This window comes from Coenobita brevimanus, chromosome 57, assembly GCF_032717465.1.
Source record: "Coenobita brevimanus isolate Jiangsu-jjx chromosome 57, ASM3271746v2, whole genome shotgun sequence".
Classification (NCBI taxonomy): domain Eukaryota; kingdom Metazoa; phylum Arthropoda; class Malacostraca; order Decapoda; family Coenobitidae; genus Coenobita; species Coenobita brevimanus.
Window position 1 is genome coordinate 27,273,117 of NC_137010.1, and position 11,351 is coordinate 27,284,467.

The following is an 11,351-nucleotide window of genomic DNA, read 5'->3' on the forward strand; positions in this document are numbered from 1 at the left end:
CAACTTCCTCATCCACTGCTTCCCTTTGGCTGTGCGGTAGACGGTATGCGGGCACATAAACTGGATTTGTACCAGGGCACAAACCAATATGATGCTTCACCCTATCCGTCCTACCCAGCGCTTCTCCTGGAAGTGCTACTATGTCGGAAAATTCTCTAAGAAGGGCTAGGAGTCGTGTTTTATGGTCTACATTATCCGTGACCTTCACATATTGCTCCAGCTGTTTTTCCTTAGCCAGACGTACGGGTTCCGACTGAGTCGTTGATTGAGATGTAACTACAGGAGAGATCACCGGCACGTCGTCGACTTCCTTTATGGGGGCACCATAGCACATCAAGTCGCCTATATAACAACCATCTCTGAGCTTAACTGCGCCACCACTCATATTTGCGATGAAGAGGGGCGTCTTCTGGTCTTGGCCAACAGTCAGAGTCGATTCAAGCGACAATGCCTTATGTTTCACAGTCTCAGTTAAGCATGCTACATCAGTTCCCACCGACACGTCAGGTACTCGGACAGGAATTTTACAGACAGTTCGACTGGGTAAATGGTGATTACCACTCACTATAGCCCTGACTTTCTTCCAGTCCATACCCTCCGCTTCGTGTGCATCCGGGGACTCCCTTGACGCTTCACTTCTCGGGGTCACAACTGGTTGGACGGCTCCTGATTGGATGCCAGTTCCAGTTCGTGTTGCTGAGGGATTAAGGCCTACAAACTCTTTCCCATTAAAGGAAATGGAATGTCTTTGAGGGTGTATTACTATATCATACTCCTCCATGGTTTCAAAGCCTAACAGCCCATCAGCTGGCAGAGGAAAATCCTCAACCACATAAAACGTAGCACGTAACACAGGAGATCGTTTATCTGCCCTCAATGTCAACGGCACCTGGCTTACAATCTTCATTCTACTCCCTGTCACACCTGTCAGCATTACATCAGGTGGTGATAATATCCAGTTTGTTAGAGGCATTTAACTTTTAAGTCTTTCCAGCGCTTTACTAGAAATAATGTTTGTACATGACCCTGTATCTACGATCAGGGACAGTTGGCCTTTCCCTATGATCCAAGGAATAGATAATAAGTCCACCTTAGTAATAGCTGCCACACACGCATCGGTGGATTGTACTATTTTAATTACGTTTGCGCGCGGCCCCGAGCTTCCCCCGAACTAGCTGGGTTCCCTAGTTTCTTCCTCTTTTCAATGACAAAGGGGCAACAGTCCGTTTCATGAGGACAGTGCCCATGTATGACACACCATCTTTCACCTCTGGCTTAACAGCCTTGGTCCTTTGCTGTGGAGAACTAGTAGCTGTGTCTCTCCAGCCTGAAGTTTGCAAGGCTTTGCTAGCTTCTGCATAGCATATGCCTGCCTTCGCCAAAGCCTGACTTTCAGTACAGTTAGGATGCTGCTGTACTATATCAGTAGCCAGATTAGGTACAGGTATCTGCCACAAAGGAGGAGGGTTAGTCTGACTTTGCACGCCCATATTGTTAGTCATGCCCCAGGTATTTGGATAAGGGCCCTGGGTTTGCATGCCAATATTAGTATTCATGCCCCATTGATTAGGATTCTGGGTTTGCATGTCAATATTAGTATTCATGCCCCATTGATTAGGATTTTGGGTTTGCATGCCAATATTAGTATTCATGCCCCATTGATTAGGATTCTGGGTTTGCATGCCAATATTAGTATTCATGCCCCATTGATTAGGATTCTGGGTTCGCATGCCAATACCATCTGTGTTTATACCCCATGCCTTTGAAGAAGGAACAGAAAATAAATTCTGTCCAAAACCTTGTGGTGTACTAAAAACATCTGAAGTATAAACAGGTATGTGAGTGGTTGTAGTACTATCACTAATGACTGGATTTTGCATATCTTGAGTGACCAAAGGTACTGTTACAGCCTCAGCTTCCACAGTCTCCTCACTAGGATTACCCTCTAGCAAGACTAGTGGCCATTTTGGATCTAACTGACTGTTCTGGGACCGTTGAATAAGTATGACCAGAACGCAAATGCAAAACGTTCAAATCCTCATCCTGTCCTTCAGAAATATCCTCATCACCTTGATCCTCAATATGTCCTTCACTCATTTAATATGGCTGACTTTTATTTGATGTATCAACCCACTCATAAAATTCTGAGTCTAGTGGGGTTAATCTCTATTTCCCTAATTCTACGTCCCCACTTTTTTCACTGTATCCATCCAACCTTGTCAGTAATATTCCCCTCTCAGTTACAGGAAGATAAACTGACATAAAAAAAAGGATAGTTATGGTAAGTGACAGAACGGGACACATATAAAATACACAGAAAGTATATTTATTTCAAGGGAATTCTGGGAAACCTTTATTTCCACACATTAACTAACTAACGTGTGTTGATTCAAGTGTATGTGTGTGTGTGTGGATTACTAATGCATGGACACTACCTAGATATGAAAGTCCAGGATGATGTTCCACATTCCACGTTCCACACTCCACCAGACTCCTCCAACCATACACGGCAGCCCGCTCGCTGTGGGAGTTAGCAAGCGACTGGTTCGCCCTGCACCACGCCAGGCAGATGCCACAGTCGCACCACACACAATCGTGGCACCTCTCGGCCGCTCTCGGCTCCCCCTCTCGGCTCGCTTCGGCCGTCCGCGCCTCTGGAGTTGCTAGAAGTCGCTAGTTGACCCACTCCTCACCGCACTGGCTTGAACTCTCCTTATCTCGCCTCTCGCACACGAGAGCGAGATTCTTGCCAGTTTGCGTTTGAAGATGGAGATATCTCGCACACCACAGGGCGAGATAACTGCCAGTTTGTGCTTAAGATAGGAATCTCGCACTGGCAGAATAATGGGAGGAATTAATATGCACCACTCCAGGTTATCTGCTCCACTTAACTCACTGGTAATTAGTCCCCTTACAACAGTAGAGTAAGATTTTCTGTTTCACCTTCAGGAACGAGCGATTGCAAGGGTTACTGGTTCACAGCATAAATCCCTTTAGCACGTATCGTATCCCAGCACTGAACACCAATTTAATGTATCGGTACACGGCTAGCACTAAATATCGTGCCACCGCTAGCACCAATAAAATGTATCGTCGCACTGCTGGCCACCAATTTAATGTAGCCGTTATGGAGTAGCAGTTGACTACATATTAAGTGTTCTGTGTTTAGTATAACTAGACCACCGTGTTGGATCGACGACACTCTCTGTAGTACACGTCAGCTACTCGCCGTCACTGCCCGACACTTCCCACCAAAGGTCCTCTGCCACGAGAAGGTGGAGCTGGTCTGTTATTAAGTGGTAGCGTAAGGTGACAGAAATGAGCAGATTAAATCTCTCTTTATTGGGTACAGAATAATATAACTGCGACCCGAGAGATATGTAAGAGCGATACCACCTCCCTTTAAAACTGTAAAACGGCTTCTGACGCTGTACACTCACCGAGCCGACTAGGGCGCGGTGCTGAGGTCAGCTAAAAGTGAGGTGCCGAGCATTTACATATACTCTGGGCTTATGCAAAAAGTAGAGATAAATGACAACTCTACTAGCACATTATACACCTCTATAAAATGGTATTAAGTACATTCACATATACCAACATAATAAATGGTTCCCCAGGACTTTACACTTACGCACTATTCAGATATCTTTTCACTTCTCCTAACCTTCATTTTATAATTGAAACAGGGTGGCACTTGTGGTCTGCCATCCACCTTCTTCTCTATACCACAGCTAACAGCGAAATGATATTTGGTTGTTCATCATTCACACTTCATTACACACTGTTAATTATGACTAAACAGCTTTAAAAATTATTATGTAAAATGTGTGATACTACAACTTCTTATGGAAAAAGATGTTGACACCAGAACACTTGTGTCTCAGCCTCTGTCCCTGTCTCTAATTCTTTCTCTGCTCTTGTTTCTCTGCCTGATTCTTCTCCTTCCCTCCTTTGTCCCACATCCCTCACCCCCTCATTCCCGCCTCCTTCTACCGGTGCAAGCTCTCAGTCCTCTCCTTCGTCCCCTTCTCATCCTGTTGGCAAACGTCCAGTTGTCTGCACTGCCTCCTCGTCTCACATCCCTGGTCTCTTCCCCCTCAGCTACTCCTGTCCAACCTTCCAAACGTCTCTCATGCTCAACTTCCCCACCCCCTACCACGTCCCCTCCTTTGTCCACCTCTCAGTAATCGAAAGTCATCTCGACAGTCATCACCCATCCTATCTCTTCTCACTCAGACACAGAGACAATTCTTGATATTGTTGCCTACATTCGCCGTACTTCCTCCGTGTCCTCCCTTGTTTCTGTGGACGTACACTACATCCACCACCTTCCTCCCTCCCCCCTTGTCCCGTTCCTCCTTCCCCACGGGTACCTCCCCCGCTGTGACTTATGTTTCTTCATACTCTTCTCCTATTCCTTTGGTCCTCTGTCTCCCTATGCCTCCTGGATATTTTTACCCTGACCGTCATGTGCACCCACCACCTTCTTCCCGGCCGTAATTCTTATTTCTTCTCATGGCCCTTCTACAATGGAACACATGCAGTTTTGTGCCCCATCGTCCTTCCTTACGATACCTCATATCCGTTCATGACCCTCTGATCATATCTCTCCAGGAAACTTTTCTTCATGCTCCCCCTGTTCCTATACCAGGTTTTACTTTTCTCTGTTCTCCTCTTCCTTCCTCTGTTGCCCTTCTCATCTGCAACACTGTTCCTTTTGAACCCCTTAATGTATTTTCCTCTATCCTTCATGCTTCCGCCCATCTTTCTTCGTAGCTGGGTCAGTGTCTGCTCTCCCATTTTGGGTCACTGTCTGATCTCTCCATTTCTCTCCTTATTTTCCCCTTCGATTTTTCGGCCTTTTCCTCCTTACTTCATTCCTTTTCTTCTTCGATTCTCCTCCTTGGAGACTTCAATTGCCATCATACGCTTTGGGGGGACTCCGTGGTCACCCTCAGAGGCCGCCTTTTTGAACAGCTTCTTTCTACTTCCGATCTCTTTCTGCTCAATAGTGGCTCTCCTACTCACTTTGAGCTTCGTACCCATTCATTTTCTTGCATTGATCTGTCTCTGTGTTTTTCTGTTTCCCTTGAATTCCATTGGTTTGTTCTTGATAACTCTATTTTCAGTGATCACTTTCCCATTAAGCTTTCTCTTACTTCTTTCTGTCTGGATCCTCGTTCTCCCTGTTGGCAGTTTCGTGCTGCTGACTGGAGCTTAGTTTTCCTCTTACGGTCCCCTCTTTACCTTCTTCCTCCTTGTCTTCTCCCAAAGAGTTGCTTTCTTTCCTCATGGTCTTGGTTTTATGAGCTCCCCTCACTGCTATCCCTAGAAATACCAGACCTCCTACAGCCAAAATTATGCCGTGATGGACTCCTGAATGCAAGCGTGCCGTCCAAGTTAAACGTGCTGCCTGGAAAAGCTTTCATCGTCAACGATCTACACCAGACTGTACCCGTAGTCTCTTACTATTTCAACATGCCTCTGCTGCCTTCGGCCGCACTATCCGTTGAGCCAAACATCATAGTTGGATATCTTTTGTTTCTAGCATTTCGTTGACACTCCCGCTGCAGCACTTTGGTTTCATATCCGTGGAATCTCTGGTAAGCATATCCTGTTCTTTCTTTAGATGCTTGTTTTGTAGCTGATGCTTCTGTGGTTGCTGAAGCTTTAGGTAGTTATTTTAGTCTTGTAAGCACAGGGTCCCACATTCCTCCAGATTTTCAGTCTTAAATCTCTTTCTGAATCTGTCCCAATTTCCTTTACTTTGTCTGACAAGGGAGCTATTAATGCTCCTTTCATTTTCCATGAGTTTTCGTCCACACTTCAGTTGTGTAAAGATTTCAGTGAGGGTCTCGATGGTATTCATTATAGTATGCTGAAACATCTCTGCCATGTCTTTTCTTTTGGCCCTAACAACAGGATTTGGTCTGAGGGTTTCTTTCCTCCTGATTGGCGTTTGGTGGTCATCCTACCATTTCTTAAGCTTGGTAAAACAGGCCATCTTCCACAAGACTACCGTCCCATTGCCCTGACCAGTTGTTTGTGTAAACTGCTTGAACATATGATCAGTCATTGCCTTATGTGGCACCTTGAATCCCATTGTCTTCTTTCCTCCCTACAGTTTGGATATCGCAAAGCTCGCAGCACTTTAGATCCTCTCCTTCATCTGGAACGTTTTATCCGTCCTGCCTTTTCCCTTCGCCAGTCTGTCATCGCTATATTTTTTTTATCTAGAAAAGGCTTACAATACTACATGGTGGTATCATATTTTGCGTTGTCTTCGTTTCCTTGGTCTTCCTGGTAACATTGGTGTTTTTCTTCTTGAAATACTGGCTCAGCAGGGCGAGCCAGACACCACCTCGCTAGGAGGAGGGTACAGTGAGATGACCCCCACCCAACAAGGAGATGACGGGGAGGCTCTTTTCACCTGCTGAGCCTTCCGGGCATCAACAGCGTATCGCCCCCAAGACCCTACGCCCCTCTTCCCCGCAGCCAGGCCGCCAGGCAGTGTACAGTAAAAGTACACCACACTTCAACGGAGGGAACACTCGCTATAATCGGGGTGGGACTTACTGTACAGTGGCAAGATCCCAAGCAAACCCTTGGACACCGAGTCCCCTGGATCAGCCTCCTTTTTAACAGAGGACTCAGGAGGAGCCTCAAGGGTTGCTATTCCCCCAAAGGAGCTGCAGCACAGTATCACCTGTCGGGTATACTGTGGGTGGAAGGACCGTTGGTTCGCCAACCACCTTCGGGAGCAGGCATGTTGGCACGTCCACCAGACAATCTTCGCCGGCAGCCCCAAGGAGGAATGCAGGCCCTGGGGTACTCTCTGCTAGAGGTACCATGTGGGAAAATGCATCACCGTCCCCCGGTGCTGTCTCTGGGATAGGAATCCCAGACCCTACGGCTGGAGTGCAGCCTCTGTCGGAGCTGTGGCAATAGCTGGGCGTATTCATCGGGCACCTTCTCCCTGCCGCCAGGACCACAGTTGGAGTACAGCCTCCGTCGGAGCTGTGGCAATAGCCGGACATATCCATCGGGCACCTTCTCCTCGCCGCCAGGGTCTGTAGTGCCCAGAGGAGCCTCCCCCGACTCCTCTTGCCATCCTGTACCCCGTAGGAGCCCAGGCAGTGCCCGACCGGGCTGCCTGACGGAGGGAAAGTCCCCTGGACCTCCCCTATCTAGTCCAGACCGAAGCTCCGGCGGGGCCTCCCTGCCCCGCCAAGTAGGAGAGTCAGCCCTTGGCCGCTCTCCCTCCGCCCGTCCCCAGGCTCCTGTAGAGGAAGGTACCTCTTGCCCTGTCCACCACTCCGGTGGCAGAGTAAGGTGCCCCTCTCCCCACCCCTCTACACGAGAGGGCTGTTTCTGCTCCCTTCCAGGGACCCCACCAGAGACCAGAGCGGGCATGACGTCCCCAAGGCCCGGTGTCCTGTCCCTGCAGCCCCAGGTGTTGTCGGACTCTTCCAGCTCCTCCACACAGCTCCCAAACCCTCCATCTTCTTCCTCACCTACAACCCACACCTCGACAAGAATCCGCCCACAAAGAAATGGAACACCCTCCTGCAACACCTGATGCCTGCCCATATCACCAGCATCACGAAGATCTACTACCTCCAGCCACGGGGACGTGACTCTTCCTTCGATGATGGTGGCGAAATACCAGCCGTGGCAACCCAGGTTGCCACCCCCAGGAGGAGACTACAGAGGGGTAGACAGAGCATGTGGCATGTCCAGTCTATACAGACATAAGTTAACCCGGGGTGCATGCCCCTATTCCATGGAAGGCGCTCGACGAGACCACCCCAGTCTGAGCGCACTACCTCTTGGGCGAGCTAGCTCTCACCAGGATTGGGGTGGAGCTGTCCCAACAGCTCCAGGCAGCACCCCAGCGACGGCCCAAAGCCGTGCAAACCAAGAGACAGCCCATAGCCACTCTACTAATAAGGAGACGGCCCATAGCCACTCCAACCAAAGGGCCATGGCCTATAGCCAGGCCCCAGTGATGGTCAAGAGCCGTACACAAAAAAAGGCTATGGCCTGTAGCCGGTCTGCCATTAAGGAGATGGCCCATAGCCGCTCTGTCAGGTGCTGCCTACGCCCCTTGCAGAACCAGTGATGTCCCATAGCCTCGCCGGGGAGAGACAGGTATGCCCCTTTCCTTCTGCAGTTGCCTCGGAAGGCACGACACAGGTGACGGCCCATAGCCATGCCCGTAGACAGGAGATGACCCACACCCACTCCTCGTCTACACGTTGCCCTCCATATGGGACTTCGGCGATGGCCCACTGCTGCGCCGACAGGCAAACGACGACCCATAGCTGTGCATTGTCTGCATTCCCGTCAGGGAGTCGGGCCCCTACACGTGGCCTCGGAGTCCCCAGGGGGGGGACCATAAATGTCCCCACCTTCCACCCCACTCCAGGTGATGGCTCGAGCTGCCTGGAAGCACTGTCTGACTCTCTTCCTCACCTCTGCAACATTTGCAGCCTTTCCTCTAACTTTCACTCTGTTGAGCACCATCTCCTTCTCTAAACCTCACCTTCTTTTTCTAAATGAGACTCAGCTGTCTGAGGCAACTGACAACAAACCCTTTTCTGTATCCTCCTACTTTATACTCATTTCAAAGACAAGGTGGATGTTGCATATATGTATGCAAAGACCTATCTTGTTCTCGTGTTCCTAAACTTGATTCTTCTGAATTCTCTACACTCTGGCTTCGGCTTTCCTGTTATGCTCTGACTAATATATCTGTTCTGTTTACTTATCTCCTAATTCTACTGACTATCAAAAATTCTTTGACTATCTTACTTCTACGATGGAACACATTCTATCCATTTCTCCTTTCTCTGAAATCTCCATTCTAGGAGATTTCAATATTCACCACCACCTTTGGCTCTCCTCTCTTTTCACTGATCCACCTGGTGAGCTAGCCTACACCTTTTCTATCCTTAATGACCTGGAGCAGCTTGTACAGCACCCTAGCTATATCCCTGACCGCCTTGGAGAGAGCTTCAACATACTTGACCTCTTCCTTACTACTAATCCTTCTGCTTACACTGTTAATCTTTTCTCTCCATTGGGCTCCTCCGATCACAACCTTATCACCTTAACCTGTCCTGTCCGGTACGGCGCAACAAGGAGAGGGCATATAAAAGGAGCCAACCCAACCCTGAATCACATCTTTTATACATTTCTGCCCGGAATCGTGCTAAGTCTGTTCTTCGCTCTGCTAAAATTAATGTCATCCGTACTAAATGCTCTCAACTCTTCAACTCGAATTCTTCACGCTCCTTCTGGCACCTTGCCAAAAACCTTTATAACAACTTTACCTCATCATCCTTCCCTCTTTTCTACTCTGATGGCTCTCTAGCTATTTCTTCTACTGATAAAGCAGATCTCTTCGCACAGACTTTCTCCTCCAGTTCCACCTTTGACGATTCCGGTGCTGTTCCTCCATCACTTCCTCCCTCTGACTTCCTCATGGCTGACATTAAAATTTCTTCAGCTGATGTATTTCCTGCCATTGCTGGCCTCAATACTAATAAGGCATATGGGCCTGATGGAGTTCCTCTGGTTGTTCTCAAGAACTGTGCTTCTGTGCGTACACCCTGCCTGGGCAAGCTCTTTCGCCTATGTCTATCAACTTGTACCTTTCCTTCTACTTGGAAGTTTGCTCTCATTCAGCCAGTCCCAAAGAAGGGTGACCATTCCCAACCCTCTGACTATCGTCCAATTGCTTTAACATCCTGTACCTCAAAAGTTTTCGAGTAATTTCTTAATACAAAAATTTTAAAGCATCTTTCCTGTCACAACCTTCTTTCTGATCGTCAGTATGGGTTCCGTCAGGGACGCTCCACTGGCGGTCTTCTCACCTATACCTTTCAGACTCCTGGTCATCCTCCTTTCGGGACTTTGGCGAAAGCTCTGCCCTTGCACTTGACATCTCTAAGGCTTTCGATCGAGTCTGGGATAAATCTTTAATTTCCAAACTGCCCTCTTACGGTTTCTATCCTTCTGTCTGTGGCTTCATCTCTAGCTTCCTTTCTGGTCGTTCTATAGCCGCTGTTGTAGACAGCCATCGTTCTTCTCCTAGATCTGTCAACAGTGGTGTTCCTCAGGGCTCTGTCCATCACCAACTCTATTCGTTTTATTCATCAATGACCTTCTAAGCTGTACATCTAACCCTATCCACTCATACGCTGATTACTCCACCCTTCACCTTTCTATTCGGTTCCCACAACGCCCATCTCAGCACCTACTTCAACAAACAAGGGATGAGACTATGGCACACCTAATGTCTGACTTGGCTTGTATCTCTGACTGGGGTAAAAATGATCTGGTTGTTTTTAATGCATCAAAGACTCAGATTTTACACCTATCAACCCAATAAAATCTTCCACAAGTATACCCACTAATGTTTAATAATATTCAGCTTTATCCTGCATCCTCCTTGAATATGCTTGGGGTTTCATTTACTCAAGACTTATCTTGGAGAGATCATATTCTATCTATCTATCTATATACCTAGGCTGCTTCCCCCAAGGAAAGGGAGGTAGCCGAGACAGGACGACACACTCCCCATTTACTCATCCATTCAAACACATTCATTCGCATTTTAACCCCAAAGGGGAGAACGGACAGATCCTCACCACACCACACCGCACAAGGGTCAACTGCGCAATGCAATCAGTGACATCCGCAGCAGGGCCCGACAGCAGAACTGGTTTACCCCTGCCACATCATAACAGACCCATCCCCTTACCCGCACCTGACCTGACTAGCTGATCAGACCAAATGCGGGAGAATATCCCCTCAGGGCTGCGTCATCACTTATTCATTCACAATTTCTCTCCATTTATTTCTGTCACGCACAGCCACTCTTCCTTGCTCAACAGACATCCCTCTCGCATCCAACGCTCTCTTCACACTGTCCATCCATCCTATTCGTGGTCTTCCTCTCAGCCTTACACCTCTCACATCAGATCTAGTTATCTTTTTCACCAATCGCTCATTATCCATTCTCTCCATGTGCCGAAACCATCGCAACACCCTCTGCTCAACTCTACCAGCCATCTCCCAAACAACTCCAGTTCTCCTTCGCACTTCATCATTTCGAACCTGATCCATACGCGTCACTCCACACATACTCCTCAGACACCTCATCTCCATTACATTCAAACTTTTCCTCTCTGCTACACCCATATTCCATGTTTCAGACCCATATAATGCAGTCGGTATCACAACACCCTCATACAGCCTTCTCTTTACATCCATTCTAAGCGAACGACATTTAAACACTTTTTTCATTCCTCCCAGCACCTTTCCTACTTCATTTATTCTAAACT